The sequence below is a fragment of the Uranotaenia lowii genome, chromosome 1 (genome assembly GCF_029784155.1).
Source record: "Uranotaenia lowii strain MFRU-FL chromosome 1, ASM2978415v1, whole genome shotgun sequence".
Classification (NCBI taxonomy): Eukaryota; Metazoa; Arthropoda; class Insecta; order Diptera; family Culicidae; genus Uranotaenia; species Uranotaenia lowii.
In genome coordinates this window covers 153072870-153099487 of record NC_073691.1, presented here as the reverse complement: position 1 = coordinate 153099487, position 26618 = coordinate 153072870, and the positions used below count along the sequence as shown (strand labels likewise).

The following is a 26618-nucleotide window of genomic DNA, read 5'->3' as shown; positions in this document are numbered from 1 at the left end:
TCTGCAGTTTTGTGATAATTGAAAGAAATCTTTCCAAGAATTGCAAACTTCATATCATTCATTCTGTATAACAAACATTTCTATCGAGTTCGCTTTACTTTCCATTCCAAACTTCGAATGAATTATATCTACTAATGTTTTGATCGAATAATTTCCGCCTCAATGCAGTGAGCGGCTCAGTCAAATCTCCCGAGAATTAATTACTCAAATCAAAGCATAACCACACCAACGCTAATTTCTCGTGTTCGGATGCACTAATTGCCGATGGCCAAAGGGAAAGCGCGCGATGGGTTTGGTCTTTCCGAATCCGCAATAAAACCTTGCTCCTGACGATAGGTCCTCATCCCCCAATAATCATCGGATACGGGGCACCTGGGGGGCCGGAGGCTGAGATGATGAATCAAACTGTCGATAATTTTAGGTTCTGATTCTGATACATATACTATCTTTTCATCACCCGGCTCAATCGCTCCCTCATATGAATTTGTTTCACGTGTCGGTGCTGCTGATTTCGTAGAATCCGATGGAACCATCCATCATCAGAACTTCGACACATCATCATAGCTGCGGGGAATATGTAATCGATTGACGGATGCGCTGCTCCAAGCTGACACGGTGCTTTCCGATAGTCTGACGCAGCGAAGGTGTCCCAATTAATTGGCTTCGTTTCATGAATTTGAAGATTCAAAACATTGGAAACGGATTAGGCACTGTGGAAAGCTTCTGATCATCAAGTTTATTTAAAAATCTGATATGAATAATATGAATCATACAAAAAAACGAAAAAAATCGTCAATTGATCAGATTTAAGTTTTTTTTTTAAATAACAGGAGCAACTGCTATCCAGACTTTAGGAGGGTGGGGGACGGTCACACCAGATATACGCATCGACAGTACATTTTCGAAGGAACAGCTAGGATCTGTGATTTCGCAATTTGCAGGAACTAGGAATGTTTAGCAAATCGAAGGATCCGAAAGGAACGCTGTAGCGTACTCATAAGTAGTCATACCATATCAACCATCAACGAATTGTATAAGTAATCTCCCTTGAGAGGTGAGCCAGCCAAAGGCTGAGAGCCTCTTTAATAAAAAAAGTATCTATAACAAAAAAAATACGAATTCCCTTTGAAGTTCATTTTCCATCAAAACAGAATAAATTATTCCGTATGGATAGAATTCCGAACGTAGCAATGAACGCCCCCATAACATTCCCTGAAATATTCCGGACGTCACTGCTAAACCACGTAACGAAACGAATTTCTTAGCTGATCAGACTGCCAGAACTGTCACACCAATTTGCCTACTGGTTATAGTTGGTAAGGTGTTGGAGAAGTTGATTCAGGGATGTATCCAGAAGTACACCGAAGTCGTGTGGAACATTGGCTTATCACACGACGGCTGGAAGGGAGACACACGACTGGTCTCACTGATGTTCCTTCGTGAACTGAACTGCCCCTCCTGAGACAGCGTAGTACAGCAGAAAGCAAGAGGGTGAGAGAGATAGGATAAGCTCTGCAAAGTCTATTGGCCGAAAGAGCCGTGGCTGCGGATGTTCATTGGCATTCGCCATAATCCGCTACACATCTCCCCCTTACATAAAAATATAAAACAGAAACCAAACTTATTCAAGCTGACAATCCTTCTCAAGGTTTGACTAAATACGGTAAGTAATCCCGCACGAAAAATCGCTTCTTATTGAAACACGTGGAAAAAAAACATCGACCGGCCACAGTGCAAGTGTTCATCGAATTACACACTCAGAAAAATACTATTATGTATGCCATAAGATTCTCTTATGAAGTGGCGCCATAAGAAAAATCATTGAAATTCATAAGATTGTCTCATGACGCGAATGAATTTTGAAGATGAACGCCTATTGCAATGCTTTTCATAAGAGGTTCTTATGGAAACAGTAAATCACTTTCTAATAAGAATAATTTTTGATATTTCGTGCCGAAAACATCCCCTTTATTATTTGCCAAATTTGTTTGAAATCAAATCATTTATGGTCACCATCAGCAGTGCATCAACAGACGCTTCCATCAAAGTTTTTTTTTTTGCCGCATCCCAATCTTTGACCCTGTTAGATCAGATAGCTGAAAAGTAAACAAAAATGTATTTCAAATTACTAATATGTCGCTCACATCAGAAACAACAAATCGGACTTACCATTCCGGAAATGACAATAACATTTATCTTTGAAGTAAAACTAGTAACTATGAGCTGGCGATTGCTTCTTTCTGTTAGATGATGAAAAAACTGTTGAAATGAACGAATGTGTTCATTACTTTCACACAATGCCGTTTCTTCTATTTTTCATAAGAACATCGTATGAAAATTGAAAGAATTTCATAAGACTCTTATGAAAAATTATTTTACACTCTAAAAAGCGGTTCATAAGATGCATCTTATAAAAATTAAAATAAGAATTTGCCTGAGTGCATGTGAATGGAAAATCAAAGATGGAACGCACATCTGGTGAACTTTTCTGCACACTTGGTGTATTGTTTTGCACAATTTTTTTTTCTCACCTGATGAATTCTGCCGCACATCTGCTGAATTTTGCTGCACATCTGGTGAATTTTCACACATTTTGGTGAAATTCACACTTCAATTTGTTACCAATGTGCTTTCACCGCGAACATTTCAAACGGCTGATTCGCGCGATCGAGCCGCGTGAATTCATCCAGAGTTCATCCGGACATACACTGAGAATATTCTCTCGGGTATTTTTCATCGAAAATGATAATTTCTCTAAAAATATCTTCAAAAGTTTGAATATTAAATTATCATCGGCATTTCTCTGATGGTTATGAAAAATGCACGGTTTTTAAACGCGGATTTTTGCAAATAAAGCGGTGTCAACGTTTTTCAAAGGAAACAAAGTGAAACTAGCAATAAACGACCGGTGGCTTGAAAATCCCACAAATTGTCTATAGGAAGAAGGGGCTGAACGGATAAAGGTTGAAATTCTATGTCCGACGCCGTCTAAAAATCAAATATGGCGGCTTCCGTGGAACTTTAAAATGCTGGAAGTGATTGAAAAGCACACGAAACCCCCACAATATGGATGTTGGGTGAAAGGGCTCAATAGGTAGAATTCGAATTTTGCCGTGCGACGCCATCTTGAAATCCAATATGGTGACTTCCACTTAACTTCAAAATGCTTTAAATAACTGAAAATCGCATGAACTCCCTACAATATGGGTATTGAGTGGAAGGGCTTCAAAAGATACATGAAAAGTGACAAAAAATTAACAAAAAATGTCAACAATCTGTAAAAAGCACTGAAAAAATGTACAAAAATATATCCAATGCGATGGAGAGAAAAGTGTATAAACCGCGAAGAAATTCAATATTTTCCCCCTCACTCGAAACAAATCCATGAAAATGTACTTTCCTTTAGTGAAAATTACCAGTGAAACGATTTGACATAGGAACAGACCCCGGACGAGCTTACGAACGGAGTTGAGTGCCCCCTATTTCCCTTATATTTTGTAACCATTCAGAAAAAAAAACTTATTAAGACTTAAAAACTTTGAACAAAAATCCTATCTTGTGCATTTTTGTCGGAGAAATCGAATAAAGGCTGTTTGGGCCACCGCACGCTTTGAAAATTGGAGTAATGGCTGTTTTTATCCTCAATTCCCTATATTTTTCAATTATTTGAGAAAAAAGGATGATCGGCCTTCCAAATTTCTTTTCTCGGAAAAAAATCACATAAAATACGTCCCATTTGGTTCAAAATTTGAAACGGCCTTAACTCTATTTTACGAAGCTTGCGGTGGCTCAAGCAGCCTTCAATAGATTCTTTGAAAAATCACACATGGTTAGTCCCATTTGGTTTAAAATTTTGAAGGCCGAACATCCTTTTTTCTCAAATAATTGAAAAATATAGGGGAATTGAGGGTAAAAACAGCCTTTACTCCATTTTTCAAAGCGTGCGGTGGCCCAAACAGCCTCCATTCGATTTCTCAGACAAAAATGCACAAGATAGGACTTTTGTTCAAAGTTTTCAGATCTAAATAAGTTTTTTTACTGAATTGTTTACAAATATAGGGGATTTAGGGGTTAAAAAGGTACTATAACTCTGAACCTATGTCCAATCGCTTGTATGGAAATTTTCACTCAAGGAAAGTACTTGTTCATGGGCTTTTTTCGAGTAGGAGGGAAGATATTGAATTTCTTCGCGGTTTATAACTTTTGTCCCATTGTGCAATGTTATAAAAATAATGAAAAAAGTATAACAAAACAGTTGCGAAAATATTTAAAAAAAAACCATGACTAAAATTTGACAATAAAATAATAAAAATCTGAAAGAACTAAGACGAAAATATGACCCAGAAAAAAGTGACAAATGACAGAACTTTGAGTAAAATACGACAAATGTTGTTAAAAAATATACCAAATATAACAAAAATATGAAAAAAAATTGAACTAAACAATGACAAATATGATAAAAAAAATATGACAAACATGCAAAAGTCTGACAGATCTAGAATAAGAAAAAATATTTGACAAACAAAAAATTACTAAAATGACATAATAATAACGAAAAATTTACTATAAAATCACAAAAATCTGACAAACACATGATAAAACTTTGAAAAAATTATGTCAAATTTGATGAAAATATGGCAAACATTTGACAATAAAATGACAAAAATATGACAAATGTGCACGAATATAACAAAGTTCTGACAAAACTATGACAAGAATATGACAATGCAATTACAAAAATCTGACAAAATTATGAAAAATGGGATAAAATGGAATGGGATAACTAATATTTTACAACTGTTGGAGAGCGAAGTGGACATATCACCCCGAGGTTCCCATATCACATCTCACACCCGTGAGATATCAACCGATAGACACCGCGATGACGGACAAAGCGAAAACGGATGATAACAAGAACTGATAAGAGAGCGGAATAGTAGCGATCATCTCAACTGGACCCGACGACCTATGACGTCATCTACGTCGATCAACAGCCAGGCCACCGGGATGCTGGTAGTCAACAGAGGAGATGATCAGTTAGTTGCGATTGGGCCATCTCCAATCTTGGACGTAGTATTTAGGATCTATGTTGAATGTTTAGATAGTAGTTTGTAATAAATTAAGTCAAATTAAAGAGTTGTGATTTTATGTAAATTGTGGTTATTAAAGTCATTTATTGTAATTAAATCGTGTGTTAAGTTTTTAAACCCGTGTGACTTATTGCTAAACGAATCCGAACATTCTGTGGCTGCTGTTAAGTGCTGTACAGTGCACAAAAACCCACTGCTCAAAATCCCCACTCGGTCGATGTTGGTGCCTGCCCCCGAACCTGAGCTATCGAACCATCCCAAGGATTCAGGTACCCAACATTTTGGTCCTTCGAACCGGATGAGGACCTGACACGGCTCAGGAACATCCGGAATCGCCACCAGATCCATCCTACGTCCCGGTAAATTCAAAAGCGCACAGGGCGCTTTTCATCAACGGTTACAATACCCTATCGCCATTGCACCTGCTGCACGGCGGTATTGTTCATCACTCTCGACGCCATCGCACTGCCGAGTTGGCGTCGCATCATCTCCGTCTGGGCGCCATTCTACTTGAGCGGCGCTATTGTAAACAATTTTCGTCGCCATATCAACTCCAAGTTGGCGTCGCATCATCCACGCGTTGGCGCCATCGCAACTGAAGGTGCTATTGTGAAGCCATCACACTGCTGATTGGGTGCTTCATCATCATCGAGAATTGAAACAATTCTTCATCGGTCGGTTGGAATCTGGTTTTGGATTTTCGATCTGGATACTGAACCTGCGGATTCACCTGTTTTGTAAGGTAATTAAATTATTACACAAGTTCAGTATATGTCCAGTCGAAGCCAACAAGAACGATTCTAACTCCCTATTTCGACATCTCATCCTGCCTTTCGCGCTACTGGAGCACAATCATCATCAACGATCAACTATCCGAAAAACGAGTGACGGTGCCCACCACTGTTCTTCGAAGACTGGCTGCACTAGGGTGCACAATTTTTGAGGAAATCCGCTGGTGTGCTGAGACGAAGAGGAGGCGCCATTAAAGGTTTCTCAGGTGAGTGATAAATTAATCACTACACTAGTATATGTCACCGAAGCTTGCAGAATATACACAAATTAAATTAAAATTAAAACCTCTTCGAATCACTACACACCGCATCCCTGTGTTGCCTGCTGAGGCAACTCTTTTTGGCTGAAGTCTTCATTGCTTTCTGGAAGTTGGTCGCAATAAATAGTCTTCTAGGTAAGCTTTGCAGTATATGCCCAGTCGAAGCTTTATTAGTTTGGTACTACATGGTTATCCCCCCTTCCTACAACCCTCACCACACATTCTGCCTGAGTTTGAGTCGACGATTCCAAAGGACGTTCCACGCTGATTTTGAGACAGTACGTTGTTTTGCGCCGTTAATAGTTTCGTAGGTAAGCTGCACAGTATATGTCAGCCGAAGTTGAATATTCTGGAGACTACATCATTCCTTTCACCATTTCCCGAAATTTCTACGAGCGGAACCGAACGTCGTGCCAGTTAATCAGCGAGTAAAAATCGTCGACACAGCGAACTACAATGCCTGCAGCATCGAAGAAGGTTGCCCCAGTGCCTCTCGAGGTGCTCACTACTAAATATAATGTTATTCGATGCAATTTTAACGATATATGGAGATTTGTGGAGAAGTTTAACGAGGATTGTTCGGCCAGCTCAATCGAAGTTCGGCTCGAAAAACTTGATGGTCTGTGGGAGAATTTTAATGAGACTATAATTGCTATAATTTCTCACGAGGAGTACTGCGCGCAAGATGATGCGTACGAAAACGAACGGCTCGAATTCAGCGATAAATTCTACCACGCCAAATCTTTTCTTATGGAGAAGATGAAGATGAAGCAGGAACTATCGGGTCATGACCAATCGGCTCGTGCGAACGAAACGGTTGCTCATCATTCGCTAGACCATGTGCGCCTACCGCAAATTAAACTCCAAACTTTTAACGGGGATATCGATGAGTGGCTCAGCTTTCGAGACCTTTTCACGTCACTCATCCATTGGAAAACGGACCTTCCCGAAGTGGAAAAGTTTCACTACCTCAAAGGCTGCCTCCAAGGGGAACCCAAAAATTTAATTGACTCTCTTCAAATCACCAGAGCCAATTATCAAATTGCTTGGGATACACTTTTGCGCAGATACAACAACAACAAACATCTGAAGAAACGCCAGGTTTTATCGCTATTCAATCTTCCCACCCTCAATAAGGAAAACGCTTCGGAACTACATTCGCTTTTCGAATCCTTTGAACGCATAGTCCAAACTTTAGACCAAATCGTTCAGCCAGCCGAATATAAGGATCTCCTTTTGGTTAATTTGCTTACTTCTCGACTTGACCCAATCACGAGGCGTGGCTGGGAGGAACAATCGGCATCAAACGAACAAGATACAATTAAGGAATTATTGGAATTCCTTCAACGTCGCATCCGGGTGCTGGAAGCACTACCCACCAAACAAGCTGAACCAAGGGGACCTCAGCTGGTCAACAATCCATCGCGACCAAGATTGCTGCCAAGAATTAGTCACAACGCCGTCCAATTCTCGGGGAAGCAATGTGTTGCATGCAACGGACATCATCCACTTTACACGTGCTCGACTTTCCAAAGGCTTAAGGTAGCAGATAGGGAAGCTTTGATTCGCTCACACGCGCTCTGCAGGAACTGTTTCCGGTCAGGTCATCAGGCGAAGGATTGTCAATCCAAATTCTCATGTCGTTATTGCAAGGCTCGGCATCATTCGATGGTCTGTTTTAAATCCGACGGGGAGGCAAGGCAGGCGTCAAGGGAACAACCAAGGAGGCGAGAGGAAGCGGAAGGATTACACGTTATCCAAAATCAGACAGCCAACTTGGCGGCTTCTGATTCTACGGCTAACACTGCATCGCAACGGTTTTCATCACAGGTTCTATTGGCTACGGCTGTAATCCTACTCCAAGACGACGAGGGCAATCAATTTCCGGCACGCGCACTCTTAGACTCGGGTTCTGAGAGCAACTTCCTCTCCGAACGAATGAATCAACTGCTTCAGGTTCCGCGACAAAGGGTGGAGATCTCTATTCTGGGAATAGGGCAAACAGGCACGAGAGTAAGGCAGAAGGTTAACGCTATCGTTCGATCCCGAACAACCGATTTCAAACGCACCATGAGCTTCCTAGTTCTACCCAAGGTTACCGTCAATCTTCCCACGGCCAACGTCAACACACAAGGATGGAATTTCCCGGAAGGTATAGAGCTGGCTGACCCTACATTTTGTTTCTCGTCGAGCGTCGATGTGGTCCTAGGAATAGAGGCATTTTTCGATTTCTTCTCTACGGGTCGGAAACTTTCATTAGGCGACAACTTACCATCACTTAACGAGTCGGTCTTCGGATGGGTTATCAGCGGTGGTAATTCAAATCCAAGTCAGCCTCTACGCATCAACTGCAACGTGTCGACTACTGAGAACTTAGACGCTTTGATTTCTCGCTTTTGGTCCAGCGAAGAAATTGAATTTCCTAACAACTACTCACCTGAAGAATCACGTTGCGAGGAAATGTTCTGCAAAACCATCGTACGAGAACCAGGCGGTCGCTACTGTGTCGGCTTACCCAAGGATGAATCAAAACTGAAAACCCTAGGTGAATCAAGAGAAATCGCTCTGAGGCGCCTCTACGCAACCGAACGTCGATTGGCACGCGACGAGGAACTACACAAGCAGTACGCCATGTTCATGCGCGAGTACGAGGAAATGGGCCACATGAAGAAGGTTGAAACCCACGCTGCAGTCAAGAGATGTTACCTACCTCACCATCCGGTGATCAAATCATCGAGCACCACGACCAAACTGAGAGTAGTGTTCGACGCTTCCTGTAAGACGGCTTCCGGTATCTCTCTAAACGACACCCTTCTTGTTGGGCCGGTCGTACAGCAGGATTTACGCTCCATCATTCTACGTTCGCGTACCAGACAGTTCATGTTGGTTTCGGACATTGAGAAAATGTTCCGTCAGATAAATATACTCTCGGAGGACAAACCTCTTCAGTCAATTCTTTGGAGAGAATCGCCACTAGAAGAAGTTTCCACCTACGAGCTAAACACCGTAACATATGGCACAAAACCAGCACCATTCCTGGCCACGCGTACCCTTCAGCGGCTAGCGGAAGATGAGCAGCATACTTACCCATTGGCAGCTAAGGCTCTCAGAGAGGACACATATATGGACGACGTAATCAGCGGGGCGGACACGGTGGAGGAGGCAACGATACTCAGGAAGCAACTGGTGGATCTCACAGCCAGTGGAGGATTTCGGTTACGCAAGCACGCCTCGAACTGCTTAGAAGCGCTGGTTGGACTTTCGGATGATGATTTGGCAATTCGAATTGAAAAGGGCATTATTCTTGATCCGGATCCATCGGTCAACACATTGGGACTAACTTGGTTGCCCATTACTGACGAGCTCCGCTTCCGCTTCGAAATTCCTGCTATTGAATCGAACGACATACTTACCAAACGGCGCGTGTTATCAATTATCGCTACCCTCTTTGATCCTCTTGGTCTGATAGGAGCAACAATCGTCAAGGCTAAAATTTTCATGCAGCTTCTATGGACTCTAAAAAACAATCAAGACGAATGCTTGGGCTGGGACGAGCCCCTACCATCGACGGTGGGTGAGGAATGGAAAGGGTTCCATTCACAACTTCCTCTCCTCAATCAACTGCGGATCAATCGATGCATCAAAATTCCCAACGCGGTGAATGTGGAAATTCACTGCTTCTCCGACGCATCTCAGAAGGCTTACGGAACCTGCTTGTACCTCCGGAGTACTAACGCTGAAGGACAGACTCTCACCAGAATACTTACCTCCAAATCTAGAGTCTCCCCTTTACGGTGTCAATCAATTCCTCGGCTGGAATTGGCTGGCGCTCTCCATGCTGCTGAACTGTACGACAAGGTGAAACATGCTCTCAATTTAAACGCATCGACTTACTTCTGGACCGACTCAACATGCGTTTGGCGCTGGCTTCAAGCGACACCAAGCACATGGTCAACCTACGTGGCCAACAGGGTGGCCAAAATTCAAAACTTAACGGAGGGATGTGAATGGCGTCACGTTCCAGGATCGGATAACCCAGCGGACCTCATCTCGCGAGGAATCACACCGGATGAGCTCATGCATAATCGTTTATGGTGGAATGGTCCACCATGGTTGGAAAAGGAAGCTGAAAATTGGCCAAAATCAATGGATGTAAGGGGCGAGGAAGGAGATGAGGAAAGGCGCCGAACTGCCCATGCAGCTGCATGCGCCCAGAAGGGGGAATTTAACGAGTTCTTTATTGCTAAATTCTCTTCTTATAACGAACTCATCCGAAGCACTGCAGTGTGGCTTCGTCTAATCAATATTTTGAGAATATCTACACAGCAGACGGTGCGCGGACCACTCACTTTGGGAGAGCTGAAAGAAGCAGAAATCCGAATTATTCGAAGTGTTCAGCAAGAAACATTTGCTGAAGAGCTCAAATCACTCACCAAGGATGGAACTGTTCTTAGGAGCTCCAAGCTGCGTTGGTTTCATCCGTTCGTTGCCAAGAGTGGCCTTATTCGGATTGGTGGACGACTCAGCAAATCGGAAGAAGCAGAAGAATTCAAGCACCCCATCGTGCTACCAGCGCGACATCGGCTCACCAGAATGATCCTCGAGCAGTATCATCTTCGGCTGCTTCATGCGGGTCCTCAGCTGATGCTCAGCAACATTCGTCTTCGGTTCTGGCCTTTGGGAGGGAGAAACATCGTCAAGCAGATCGTGCACCAATGCCACAAATGCTTCCGAGCCAAACCGAAACCGGTTCAGCAATTCATGGGCGATCTTCCTGCATCTAGGGTTACCATCTCTCGTCCATTTTCGAAAACTGGGGTTGATTATTTTGGCCCTATTTACATTCGACCAGGCCCTCGGAGAACAGCTACTAAGGCGTATGTAGCTATTTTTATTTGCCTCTGCACTAAGGCGGTCCATATGGAGTTGGTATCGGATTTGTCCACCGATCGTTTTTTGCAGGCACTGAGAAGGTTCATCGGACGGCGATCTTTGTGCTCGGATCTTTTTTCCGATAACGCAACCAACTTCGTCGGGGCACGAAACAAGATGCGGGAATTCCTACAGCAGCTGAAATCACAACAACATCGGGATCACATAACCAAGTTTTGTGATTCGGAAGGAATCAATTGGCACTTTAACCCACCTGGTGGTCCACATTTTGGCGGTCTTTGGGAGGCCGCGGTTAGATCGGCCAAACATCATATGCTGCGGGTCATCGGAGACACACCAAAGTCGATCGAGGACATGCAAACTCTTCTCGTTCAGATTGAAGCATGTCTGAACTCGAGACCCATCACACCACTTTCTGACGACCCGAACGATCTGGAAGCTCTCACTCCGGGACACTTCTTGGTCGGGTCTTCATTGAGAGCACCACCCGAACCAGATTATGACGAAATTCCTGTAAATCGGCTCAACTTTTGGCAGCAAATTCAGCAGCAACGAAAACAATTCTGGATCCGATGGAAACGCGAGTACTTGTGTCAGCTTCAGGCCCGAGTGAAACGTTGGCGACCATCCACACCGATAGCTGTTGATGAGCTTGTCATCATTTGCGATGACAACAAACAACCGATTCACTGGAAGATGGGACGAATCGTTAAGGTACACCCAGGTGAGGACGGTGTAATACGAGTCGTGACCATCAGGACTGCGAATGGATTATTGACACGGCCGATCGAGAGAGTCTGCATATTACCGAAATTCGAGGAAACGGGTCACCCAACACCATCGGAGGAGCCAAAGCAGATTCAACCATAGTCCATCCCGGAATCCATCCCCATCCCGCCCGAAGAGGTTCTCTTTTTTCTATTTTCAGAAACTGCATTTCTGGGTGGGTGAGGATGTTGGAGAGCGAAGTGGACATATCACCCCGAGGTTCCCATATCACATCTCACACCCGTGAGATATCAACCGATAGACACCGCGATGACGGACAAAGCGAAAACGGATGATAACAAGAACTGATAAGAGAGCGGAATAGTAGCGATCATCTCAACTGGACCCGACGACCTATGACGTCATCTACGTCGATCAACAGCCAGGCCACCGGGATGCTGGTAGTCAACAGAGGAGATGATCAGTTAGTTGCGATTGGGCCATCTCCAATCTTGGACGTAGTATTTAGGATCTATGTTGAATGTTTAGATAGTAGTTTGTAATAAATTAAGTCAAATTAAAGAGTTGTGATTTTATGTAAATTGTGGTTATTAAAGTCATTTATTGTAATTAAATCGTGTGTTAAGTTTTTAAACCCGTGTGACTTATTGCTAAACGAATCCGAACATTCTGTGGCTGCTGTTAAGTGCTGTACAGTGCACAAAAACCCACTGCTCAAAATCCCCACTCGGTCGATGTTGGTGCCTGCCCCCGAACCTGAGCTATCGAACCATCCCAAGGATTCAGGTACCCAACAACAACAATAAGACAACTGTAATCAAAATATGACGGAATAGTTTTGTCATATTTTAATCAAATTTAATTGTCAATGTAATTTAATTTAATGGTCAAATTACTATCACACGCAGCGAAAAGATTCATTATTTCAAAAGAAAGTTCCGCAAAATAAAAGATTTTTTGGGATAGATAAAAATTCCTTCGGTTGCAATGCATTTTTTCTTTGGTTTCGAAGAATATTTCTTTTGAAAAATCTTTGATTCGAAATCTCAATGCATTAGTACCAAAACTGTATTATTTGATTGAAAGTTTTTTTTTCGTTTACTACAATGTAAAGCATTAAATTAACAACAAGCAATTGAAACATATTTTTCAATCAAAATCGTTATTTAAAATCAAATTAAGAAGTATTTTTTCAAAAATCATTCTTTTGGATCAAATCCATAATTCTTTGATTCAAATAAACAAGAGTTTGGTTCCAAAAATAGAATTTTTAGAATCAAAGTCAGTTTTTTTTTTGTTTTAAAAACCAAATTTTCGCTACGTGCACATTTGTAAAATTTTTGTTGTATTGTTAGATGTCCAAATTTTGTCATATTTTTTTATTTATAATAGTTGTGATTTGTTTTTACATTTGTAATATTTTCAAAAATGTTGTCAAATTTTTGTCAAAGTTTTTTTTTCAGTATTGTAAAATTTCTGCCATTTCCTGGTCATATTTGTATTAAATTTTTTTCATATTTTAGTCGTGGATTTGTCATTTTATTGTGAGATTTATCAAATTATTGTCATATTATTCACAGATCTTTGTCATCATTTTGCTTTTTTTTGCCATTTGTCATATTTGTCATATTTTTCTCATATTTTTGTCAAAGTTTCTTTATTTGATTTTTCCATATTTTTTCATAATTTTGATATATTTTCAGTCATTCAAAATATGGGCCACCATATGGGATTTCAAGATGGTGTACCATAGCGTCAGACAGCGAAATTAAGTTCTTTCTCCCTATACCCATTTTGTGGGTGTTTCATGCGATTTTTAGTTATTAAAAGCATTTTGAAGTTAAGCGAACGCCTCCCCATTATGAATTTCAAAATAGCATCAAAAATCTATTTTATGTGGTTTTTTTTAATTGACAAGTTTTTTTCTGAGAATGGCTGAAATTCAGTAAGCCGAAACGTTAAAAAAAACAGCAGTCTTATTTTTCGTCGTACATCACTGAAAAATATCAATTAAAGAAAACCACAAGAAAGTGCGGTGATCAAAACCAAGCAAAAGAAATCAGTTTTACGAAGGTCCTGGAATCGTGCATCCAATTTGATTCCTATTCATACCCTCTGCGGTCATAATTGTTTCCACTGTCCTGGAATTCGATCTTTTTTACACGGTTTCCGAAATAAACGAGGTTTTTTACGCGGTTCTTCGGAATTAAAGGATTTTTTTTTTTTGCGCGGCATATATCCTTTACTCACATTTTTTATTCTAAAAACCCATTTGCAAAGATTTTTATGGAAGCTAACTGGGAGATGAAATTAGAAACTAAATATATGTCCAATACAAAGGTACATTTTTTTGAATTCAGTATTCGATCATATCCACCAAAAATGTAAAAAAGTCGTGTGAAAACCAAGCTTTTCAATCAAAGAACCGTCAAAATTGTTTGAGCCATAGTAGAAAAACTTAGAAAAGTGTTTCAATCCTTTTTGACGTTATTTTAATTTATAACTTATAGCAAATACATTTTGCCATATTGGGATTCTCAAAATATGAATTCTTTAACTAACAAACACACAAACCAATCGTTCAAACAAACAAATAAAAGATTAGGATAATGTGCAAGGGGATGCTTTCAGTGATCCAGGACAGTCAATTTCAACTGAACCAAAAATTGTTTTTTTTTCAAAAATTTCCCCCAATAAAGACTAAAATGTTTAGATAACAGGACGACATTTTTTTGGGTTAGGGTTTTTCGATTAAACCGTTTCCAGCATTTTTGTCTAAACGGTCAATCGTTGGAAGAAGACAAAAAAACTTTTTTCTGTGTGACAAGATTCCTCGAAGGTCTACACCCAAAATAATTTAGAAATTAAATATACGGGATTTTTCACGTAAACTGAGCTTTTGATGCAGCACATCGATTCTACGTGTGATTTGTAGTAGATACTCTACTTCCATGTAACTGACACATGAATTTCACGTAAAGTCTAAGTGGATGGATTGAAATCATTTTTTTGCATTTTTTCAAGCGTGTAGTAGTAATTTCTTGTTGGAAAATTTAATGCAGTCAAACGGCCCTGGATGGAAGTTGGTTATTCACCGGCCGCTGAAGCAGTATCGCTTCCACTTCCATTGATGGCAAAAGGAAACAATCTACTGATCCTAACCAGGTAATCTATTTATCATTTTGATAATTTTATGTTTATTATTAGTTATCTAAAACTTTTACAGGATTCAACAACCAACTCGCTGGTAAGACCACGTAAGGCGTCCCGAAAATTTAGTTTTCATTAGAACTAATAACGTAAGTGAAAGTGTTGTGACGATGTGAACATAAACGATAATAAAAATAAATTTTATTTTGGATTGAATTGAATTTGTTTTCATTTTTTGATTACCAAAAGTAAAAACGAAAACAAATAAAAATAATAGAAAAGATCCAAATATCATTTATTCATTTCTATACTAAACACATTTCACGTAGCTTTCATCATCACATCGCATTGAACATACTAAAATTCACGTAAGTTGAACGTGATGTTCACCAAGCAGAAATTCCTATTAGGAGAGCGTTTACCTATTTTATTCGTACAATTTACGTGAAAATCAATTGGATAAAAATGATGTAGTTTTTCACGTGGCAGCTATGTGCAGATTATTTTGGGTGTACCTTTGAATGCACATACTTGAAGAAATTTGGTTATAGATTATTGTGAATTTCTTAAACCAACAATTATTTTTAACAGGCTTAAACCAAGTATTCAAAGTTATCTAATCGTACAAGTACTGCATGCTCTCAAATTTCATTCTGAGAGGGTCCTGCTCAACTCTGGTCGAATTGTGCGAAATCCATTTGACTCGAAGCATCAAATCTTTTGAACAATCTAATTAAAACATTCACAAATAAACAAATCACCTAACGCCATAAAAAAGAGAGAGATTTCAGAGCGTTCGACCAACTTTTTATGGAATTCCTGATAGAATGTTTCATTCGAGCGGAAATAAATTTATCAATCTAGCGATGCAATCAAAATTCAACTAACACGAATTCACTTGCATGAAACATTGAAAAATATTTTCCTTCGACATGAAAACAAAATCAATCAATTGAATTCATTCAGCTCCAGCACATATGCAACAGCTGATTGAAAGTGCAACTCCCATCCCCCCCTTTCCGCTATTCATCTGAAACATTCAAGGTAGTCCGTACCCAAGTCCCCAGATTAATTTAGCTTCGCGATCACGTTCCTTCATTATGTGCGTACTGTCTTTTTTATCGTTATCAAGCGCAATGCAGTGCGGGGGCGTTCGACTTCGATAAGTATTCAAAGGACGTGCGTTCGTCCGCCGTCATCTACTCATGTCATCAGTAGGAGCCACTTACAGGCAAACAGGGAACGGAAGATGGCTGCTGTGTCGTCGTCGTCGTCGATTAAAGTGGGTTTGTGGAATGTCTTAGCGATAATGACACGGTTCGCGACTGTTCGCGGTGTCCAATAATTCGACGCACTAATGGCACGTCGGTACGTGAACACGTCGTCAAATTGATTTACGCCGAGCAAGACTCTAGGCGCGGACGCCTGAAGCGCTGTGACGTCACCTGTGATATAACATGAATTGGCAGCCATTCACCATACAGAGTTTACGACCATTAAATGGGATTTGCGTGCGTTTCAATGCTAAACTATCCTTATTCCAAAATGTGTCTATTATTCCTAGAATCTTATGAACAGATGAGTTGCGAACGATTTCTTTCTCAACACTTTTCAATCCAGGAGGAAAAAAAGCACAGTTTTCGAATTGCTGGATTTTTCAGCATTCGGTTGTATGCTTGTAATTTTTGCTGAAAAATCAGCAATCGGTTTTCAAATTGCTGGACTTTCCAGCAATTGATCTAGTTTGCTGGAAAATCAGCAATCGAGTTGTCAATTTGGAGTTAGTTTTTGTTTCGTACGCTGAAGCAAGGTGAGATACTATTTTACGAATTTTGTTTAAATTAATATAATTATTTTATTTTCTTCTATATTCTAGCAACCAGATAGCAAGTCAAGAGTGAGTTTTTCTTGGACAGATAGATATTCTCTAAAATATTCTAATCAAAACTATTTTTACAGGTGGCGGCGATGATCAACACTTTGGCGCAAAGATGCCAGCCCAGAGCTGGTGTTATAGAATATTGAAAACAAAATCTTGTTTCTGGAAATAAATATATCCCTTCATTGAAAGAAGGGAGGAAACAATTGTTTTATTGCTTATTATATGCACAGCCAAATCAAAATTTAATTTTGAATTAAAATATAAATTTGATACTAAATACAGCCGGTTGTTTTGAAAGAAATAGCTGGTTTCCAGCAATCTGGATTGCTGATTTTCCAGCAATTTGAATAGCTGGAAACCAGCATTAACGTTTGCTGTTTTTTCCAGCAATTTAAATTGCTGGAAATTTTGCTGGAAAGTCAGAGGAACAAAAACCAGCAAAATTTTGCTGGTTTCCAGCAAAAAAAATTTGCTGTGTATGAACTAGGGCTAGCTTCCTTCGGTGCACGGCGAGTCCGATTGTAACTTCCATGTCTGTGGGATACCTCAAGACAATCTAATTGGAATCAACCGTCAGTACAAATAGACGATTACCCGAAGCATTTATAATGTCTTCAAGACGCCCCTCGACGTCAAGGCAACATATGTATCCGTCTCCATCACACATTCGCCCCCTTTCATCATGGCGCCCACGCAGTCATTGCATCGACACGCAAGCGAGCCAACGCCAGCCCCATTCAAGTGCGATCCGGAAGTCTAGCCGCGGTGTCCAGGAATAATCTCAGGCCAACGACTTGTTCCCGCATGGATAAACTCTTGGCCCGAACCGGTGTGCACAATGTCCATCAGATATTGTTAGAACATTTGCACCTGGCTTCGATACTGTTCGGATCAGAAATGCAAGTTTTCAGATAATCATTTGAATTTGATACTCACCGTAATGAGTATCAATTCAGCAGCACAACGAATTTCGTTGTGACGCTCAAAACTTTCGATGTCAAACGAAATTCGCATCACATCAACAAAAAAATCACAAATCCAGATTCCCATTATAGAAATTTTCAGCTATATTCCCCATTTTTTCCCCTACTATTTTTTGACGACAATTCAATTTGTAACGAATCTAAGGAATATTTTAATGTATCATGTAATGTGTTTAGCTTTTCATACTAGCGGCACGCCAAGTTCAACGACTCCAAATGCTTCGATATAAAAAAAATACGAAAGCGCTTTAATGATTGGAGTTTATTGAAACATTTTAATTACGAAAGTGTGAAAGCTCGTGGGACCTATTTTTGATAAAAGGGCCCGAATAGAAAAACATTATGAAAAAACCATGAATTTCATTTTCACTCTGCTGTGGATTTTATGGTTGACACCATGAATATCACGGTACATCGAACCATGATTTCACTGTCAAACTCATTGTTTTTGACCATGGTATTTATGGTTTTGGCCAAAAGTTTTAAGGATGATGAACCACGATGAACTTCAATGTTTTTTCGTAATATGTAAAAAGCTCTCGTAACCGTGAAATTTCATGGTTAGAATTAGTTTTTTGAAGCTTTCTTTCCAAAAAAAAAATTTGTACTGTTTTCAATATTTCTATTTGTCAAATTGTTTTCTACACTATAATGATACATGTATTACTCACTTAACCACTTTTTTTTTTATTTTTCACAATTTGCACGGCGTATTGAGGAGAGGAGGGGCTCCTTCCCTGGTCCATCCCTGGTCTTTTGTTTTCCCTTCTGGTCCATTTGCCTCTGGAAAAAAAAATTCAAATTAATTTCCTAAACTTAAACGCACAATAAATATACTCACCGGAACTCCGGTCACTTAAATTCAATACGTCAGAGCTTGTTCGGACGATTGCAAGAAACGCGACAAAATCATCCGACAAAATGGCGCGCGTTTATGAAAATTTTTCTCTACACGAAAAATTATAAATGTGTGAAAAGGGCTAATGTTTACCATCGTTCGGATTTTCTTTTTACCATGAAAAATATTGTAACAATATTATTCACAAGAATAACACTGTTATTTCAAAGTTTTGAGTGGTTGACTAGGATTTAGAAATAAGGATGAAGTTTATCGTTAAATTGAATACCATTGTTCGGTTATATTAATATCACGATCTTGGCTATTCGGGGGTTTATGTACACAACACTACCTTATAAATTTTGTGAACAACACTTTAGATTTATAATATTATTTGCAAACGGCGCTTTGGTACTAAACAATTTATAACATAATTTCATAGTCAAGAAAACTTAAATGAAAAAAGAAAAAAATTAGCCGTTAGCGCTATGTTGGTTTTCAAAGATTAAAAGCAAAAACATAATGTGGAATTAAAAGCAATATTTCAAATCGACTTTCTGGCTATTTGAAATCAATTAAATATGCTTGGTTAGCTAAACATAGAATACATAAAATGAAAAAATGAAATCAAAATTCAGGTTATTTAAGTTTTTTTTTATTTTCTCGACTATTGACATACAAAAGAGTAACATATGTTGAACTGTATTATGATCACAGTCATCAAAGCTCATAAGGTCTCTTCTTCAGAGCATGTTGTGTACGAGTGTAGGATATCTAAATTTGGAAATATTAATGAAGATCATGTGTTTAAAAAATATGCATCTATACATTCAGAATTAAAACTTACTTTTTTACATCAACTAAATGAAAATTTAATGATATAAGCCGTGATGAGCTTTCCTTTTTTTCAACTTCTTTCAATTCTCTTTTCAAACGATCTTTTTTCAAACGTCCTTGGTCCTTGACATCCCTTCTCTTTTCCAAACTACACATTGGTGGTGCAGCTTTCTGCAAAATTTTTGACAGGAATAGTCACTTAGAGACTTTAAAAGATCCGGAACAACCGTAAATAAAACCAATATTCGAAACAAATCTTAACATTCCCGATTTCAAAAAGACCACTTTAAAATGATCTACTAGGCTGTATATGATAAATCTACAGTCTAAACTAGCCATTTTACTAAAATTAAACAATGTTTTTTTCCAACGGATTCACGAATTTTTTAAAGGGCATTTTTAAACGTACACAAAAATCGTTTAAAAAAATCCAGTTATGATTTTTTAAGAACAATTCATTTCTGATGCATGTGTCTAAGAAGCTCATAAGATCCAAATCGAGAAATTAGTAGTAATGTAGCTTAACAAAAGAAGCGATTTTACAATTACTTCAAATGGTAGTACAAAATATTTTATCTATCTTAATATTCAATGGCAGATTATTATTTCTGTCATATTCTTTTTTCTATTTTGAATTCTATAAATCTCCTAGAACGCTCTTAATAGAATAAGTGAATTCATCGGACATTAGATAGGCTGGTATGAATCATGTCCTACTTTTTGGTGCAACGATCATGTTTTCTACTTCAGAAATTTCCCACAGGGAATTTCAAACATCACGCGAGTCGAGATCATAATGGAAAAAGATTTGTGAGCCGGCCCAAATAAAACCGACTTTCATTCTCTTGAAAAAAAAATCTTTAAAATGCATAAAAAATCATAAAAATGTCTTTTTTGAATTTAAATTAAAAAAAAGTTTAACCGTTTGAATAGAAGCTTCGAATATTTTTTGATACTTCTTTATTACATTTTATTTGGTTGATAAATGCTTTTCACATGTGGTCGATTCCAGCCGGTTGCATAAGATTGTTGAGTAACATAAGTTGCATGCCATGCTTTTTAATTGGAATGGTTTTTTCGTTGGTTATAATCTTTTTTTTTAATGCTATAAATTTGTTTCCTAACTAAATAATTTGTTTGGAAAATTAAGAAACTATTTACTTTATTTATATTAAAACTCTACCTAAGAATTTCTACTTCGAAACTTTTTTCTGCAAAATTAAGAAAACACTTTCGGTAATTCAAAGATACTAAATTTGTAAAATTACTCCCTGTGGATACTGAAAATTTTAATGCTGAGTTTTGGTGTCTTTGCGGTAAGTGTGGTAAGTGCTAAGACCTAAGACAGAAATATTATAATCAAAATCTTACAAGTCATGATAATACATTTTTCAGAAAGATGTTTTCAAATGAAAATTTTCATTCACAATAAACCTTCAAGTTACACACTGAGATTCAAAAAAGAAAAACCTTACTCGATAAAATCTCTCTAATGAGGTTTCGCAACCTGGCGTAAGACAAAAATAAAGTAAAAAAATTCTTATCATTAACCTGATTTAACTGAACTTTTAACAGTATGTTCTCTATAAAAATGTTTTAAAAATTCATTTATAACTGGCCTTTAACATTCATCAGATATAACTGACAGCGTTTCAAAATGTTGTGGTATGTTCAGCTTTTTCTGAATTTCATTGTTCAAGAGTTAGCACACATATTATTCTACGGCATCTCTGCCCTCAAAAAAAAATGTTTTTCTGCTTGTGACTCTCAGACTGAGAAGGCGTCAACAATCAAGCCAAGAACCGTTTTTGATACTTACGATGAGATTACTTAACATCACAACGAGATTCAAAAAGGGAAAATCTCACTCAAAAAAATCTCAATCTTAATAAAGTATTCACTAAACATACTGTTTTTGTGGTTTTGCAAGAGTTATGAATGCTTTTTTAAAACTACATACAATAAAAACAAATTTGAATTTAGCTTTCTCGGTCTTGGATGTATAACAAACAACGATTGTTTTTTTAAATACCCAATGATTTGATCAATTTCGTTGGTTTTTTTTTTCAAGAGAACTAGCAGTTTTATTACAAAAATTGTGTTATGAGGGTTGTTAAAGATTTATAAAAATTTAATGTAATGTGTGACTCACTTTGCTGTCTGTTGTTTTTGTCGAATTCGTTTTTGTCCAACGGCTAGGCTCGTCTGTTATAAATGGAGTGTTGTTATCGGTTTATGTTCCTACAAACATATATTCATTAAAATTGTAAATTTCTTACGTTTTTCACAGGATGGAAAATATTTTTTCTCATCCGTGTCACTTTAGTCGAACTGTTGATGTTTAATTTGAATTAAGATGTAGTATGGGTATACCCATATATGAATTGGTATGAAGTGTGAAGACCTTGGTGGGAAAGGGTCGGGAAACACCCACAAGTAGCGTGGCTCTCAACGCCGGGCGAGCCATTTGAGTCGGATGACGTCTTCGTCGAGAATCATCCGAATAGTTGCATTAAGTGCTGCGACAGACGCGAGATAAGCTGCTCTTGACCTGCACATGACGTGCATAGGTTGGCGAACTTCGAATCCTGAAGAAGTCGGGCTTCGAGTCGTTAGAGGAGAGGACAGGCTCCGAATCTCCAGGAGGAAAGGCTGGTGTGTTCAACCCCGAGTCTTTATGATGAGAGGTTGGATTTCGAGTGGCAAGAGGAGAAAGCAGATCTTGATTCGACAACATGAAGGGTTATAGAGTATAAACTTCGAGTCATCGCGAGGAGGCCGGCTCTCGGGTCGTTATTGGAGAGATTAGGCCTCGAACCGTCAGGGATCCTCGAGTCCTTGCATGAAGTTGTTGGTTCTCGAATCGTTCGAGAAGAGTTCAGGCTTTAAATCGTAATGAGAAGAAGTATTGCTGAAGTGGTCTCGAATAGACCTCCCACTACCAACGGACAGTGCTAAACAGTTCGAGGTGTGAATCAAAGTCTGTGTCCCCAGGTGGACTTAATGGCGTACGGTGTTAATTGTTATATTGTATCACGAGTCGGGTAGTCAATTGTTTTTCATAAACTTGAAAAAAGAGTTTAATAGGCACTTGTCTTGTATTTCCAAAATTACATTTTCCAGTCAATTTTCCAATCAATTGTTCCACAAATGATTTCGGCATATAGAGTTGTTTTTGACGTTTCTCATGCACACTTGCTGAGCGTGTACAGACGAGATGGGGCAATTAACCTCAAAAACTCCTGGTACAAAAAACTGGCAGCCGGTCGACACACAAGGTCGTTTTTGAGGTTGATTGTCCCAAAACAGAAAAGTATTGGTGAAACAACCAGCATAATTTCACGAACACTACCAGCGGCAAATGGGACTATTGATTCTTTTAATTTATCAAGTAGAGTGGCGAAAAAAAAACTTGCACTTGAACATTCTCTTTAAACGATTCATTGATAAGCCACCATTGATGATAATAAGAGAACACCAATGACAAATATGATGCTTCTGACGATGATGGCAATGTTTGTGCCCATTCCCCCATTATAATACCGAAAACAGCTCATCAGAATGCAATTAAATGCACGCACACACTCCATGGAGGGAAAGGAATTGAGGAAAACCTCTGGCCTGGCTCAATCCCTGCTTTCCCTTGGTCCCAATTATTGTGCCGTTTATAAGTCCAGCTGATGCTTTCGGTTAAACAATCCTTTTTATTCCCTTCTTTCTTGGTTAAGCCACAGTGGGAAGCCTGAAGTTGACAGATGCATTTCGTTGGAAAAAAACAAAATTTCAAAAATAAATTAAATTTGCCGGAAATACTACCAAGAAATTTCGCACAAAGGACGAGTTCGGTTTTCATTTACAAAATTAACAGATGCAGCCCTTCCCCGGTTCCCATGGCACTTTTCCGAAAGGGATAATGTTTCCTCGATGGCTTCCGAAGTTTTAATTTTTGACCCTCGTCGCCATTTGTTATGGGTGCTGTTAATCAATTATGGGTACCGGCTGATTGATGTTCCGTACACAATTTATTAAATGGTTCACATATCAGATTATCGATGGTAATTAAAAGCTTGAAAAATATTTTCATTCAAGTGCTCTTGAAGTGTTGATAAATAAAACTGTTATTTTTGCTTTCTTCTCTTTTGCAGGTACGTTGAAATTTGGTTCGTGAGAAATGATTGAAGCCTACTGGGTGAGTAAATAGTAATTTTTTCGTTGATTTCTAAAGTGAAAATAAACAAGGCATTAGCATAGCATGCTAATGAAATCAGCAAAGCATCGGCATAGCATTAAGAATACATACAGGTTCTCAGTGGAGCTTCACATTTCAAGGATGTGCGTTAGCATAGCATTAGCATAGCATTAGCATAGCATTAGCATAGCATTAGCATAGCATTAGCATAGCATTAGCATAGCATTAGCATAGCATTAGCATAGCATTAGCATAGCATTAGCATAGCATTAGCATAGCATTAGCATAGCATTAGCATAGCATTAGCATAGCATTAGCATAGCATTAGCATAGCATTAGCATAGCATTAGCATAGCATTAGCATAGCATTAGCATAGCATTAGCATAGCATTAGCATAGCATTAGCATAGCATTAGCATAGCATTAGCATAGCATTAGCATAGCATTAGCATAGCATTAGCATAGCATTAGCATAGCATTAGCATAGCATTAGCATAGCATTAGCATAGCATTAGCATAGCATTAGCATAGCATTAGCATAGCATTAGCATAGCATTAGCATAGCATTAGCATAGCATTAGCATAGCATTAGCATAGCATTAGCATAGCATTAGCATAGCATTAGCATAGCATTAGCATAGCATTAGCATAGCATTAGCATAGCATTAGCATAGCATTAGCATAGCATTAGCATAGCATTAGCATAGCATTAGCATAGCATTAGCATAGCATTAGCATAGCATTAGCATAGCATTAGCATAGCATTAGCATAGCATAGCATTAGCATAGCATTAGCATAGCATTAGCATAGCATTAGCATAGCATTAACATAGCATTAGCATAGCATTAGCATAGCATTAGCATAGCATTAGCATAGCATTAGCATAGCATTAGCATAGCATTAGCATAGCATTAGCATAGCATTAGCATAGCATTAGCATAGCATTAGCATAGCATTAGCATAGCATTAGCATAGCATTAGCATAGCATTAGCATAGCATTAGCATAGCATTAGCATAGCATTAGCATAGCATTAGCATAGCATTAGCATAGCATTAGCATAGCATTAGCATAGCATTAGCATAGCATTAGCATAGCATTAGCATAGCATTAGCATAGCATTAGCATAGCATTAGCATAGCATTAGCATAGCATTAGCATAGCATTAGCATAGCATTAGCATAGCATTAGCATAGCATTAGCATAGCATTAGCATAGCATTAGCATAGCATTAGCATAGCATTAGCATAGCATTAGCATAGCATTAGCATAGCATTAGCATAGCATTAGCATAGCATTAGCATAGCATTAGCATAGCATTAGCATAGCATTAGCATAGCATTAGCATAGCATTAGCATAGCATTAGCATAGCATTAGCATAGCATTAGCATAGCATTAGCATAGCATTAGCATAGCATTAGCATAGCATTAGCATAGCATTAGCATAGCATTAGCATAGCATTAGCATAGCATTAGCATAGCATTAGCATAGCATTAGCATAGCATTAGCATAGCATATCATTAGCATTAGCATAAAATAGTATCAACATAGCATAGAATAGCACAAGCATACAATAGTATTAGCATAGCATTAGAACAGCTCTCATTATATTTAGAATATTTGTGGTTTTATCATGTTTAGAGAATTTTTCAGCTTTTTCTTCCGAAGAGTTTTGAATGATGTTCGAGTACGAGAGACTCATCATGCGAGAATCTAATTAGTATGACTAAATGTATTGCTAGAAGACAAACGAAGACAAATGAGGCAAAACCGTTTGAATTTTTGGGCTGCTGGAGTTTTCCGTGAGAAGAATTTGGTTTCGTTAAGGATTATTGATTTTCTCCGATGGCTCCTATCTATTCTTGCCGAAAAATTATTTCGTGGATTCCGTCGAAAGCTCGCGTAGATTTGCCCGCAATTTTCCAAACACGTCAGCACGCGCCAGCTTACAGCCAGCCATATCGGTCATTTGACGGTGCCAAGCAGCGTTGATGCCTTACCCCATGTAAGAAGCTAACGAATGGCAATACGCAACAGCTCATTAGAAATTCACGTCACTCGCCTTTCTTTTGCCTTCTTGTCGGGTCGAGACTTTGAGACGGATCGTTTTAAATTGTTGAAGCATCGAATTCCTTTAAATTGTATCTTAAAGGTGGCCAATAACGTCAAAACTACATGGAATAACAAAATTTAAAATTAGAATTCTACTTTAAAAGTTTGGTTAAGCGAGTTACAAACCCAGAGAACAATTTCGTTTTGCAAAAACTCCCATCCATGTGTCGGGTAATTCAGGGCTACGAATGGGTACGGCAAGCAAATAGTCGCTTCAGAAATCAATCGATGTCAATGAGCGAAATTGTTCATACTTACTCGTTTAATTAAAATATTGGGTCGATTTGAATACATGCCATGCAAAACAGCAGTGAACTGATGAGTGAGATGGCAAAACTAAACAAGGTCAAAATAATGTTTCGCCCGACCCTGGCCTAGAGGATAGCGTTCAAGTCTTCTAAGCCGGCGATCATGAGATCGAAACTCGGTCAAGGCATACATAAGTTCACTTTCTGTGAGCTAGAAGTTTTAGCATTTGTAAGATGTTGGTCATCATATCCTTGAACGATGTACGCCGTAGGGCTTAGTAAATTAGATTTCTTCGTAGTAACATTAAGTTTGACTGAGATCCTATATTTGTGTGTTCGTTTTTTACTAAGTAACTGTCCACGAAATTGCAGTTATCAGATAGACTTTGATCAGACCATCACCAATGATAGAATACCTTCCCAAACCCTTTATTAATTTACTCAGTGCTCAATTAAAACAAGAGCAAATAAATTACAGAAATCGTCCAAATTAGCAATCAAACAGGCGATTCGTACTTGCAGCACATTTCCCGATAAAATAGCTCAAATAAACGGTGAACATTTATGAGCAAATAAACGCATTCATCAGCAAATAAATAAACCCCTGCGAGCTC

At 38.8% G+C, this 26618-nt stretch overlaps 1 protein-coding gene across 1 annotated transcript in view; it reads left to right on the top strand.

Annotated features, from left to right (window-relative positions):
• Positions 1-26618, top strand: part of LOC129740561 (uncharacterized) — a 545556-nt gene that overhangs the window by 321859 nt on the left and 197079 nt on the right. The window lies entirely within an intron of this gene.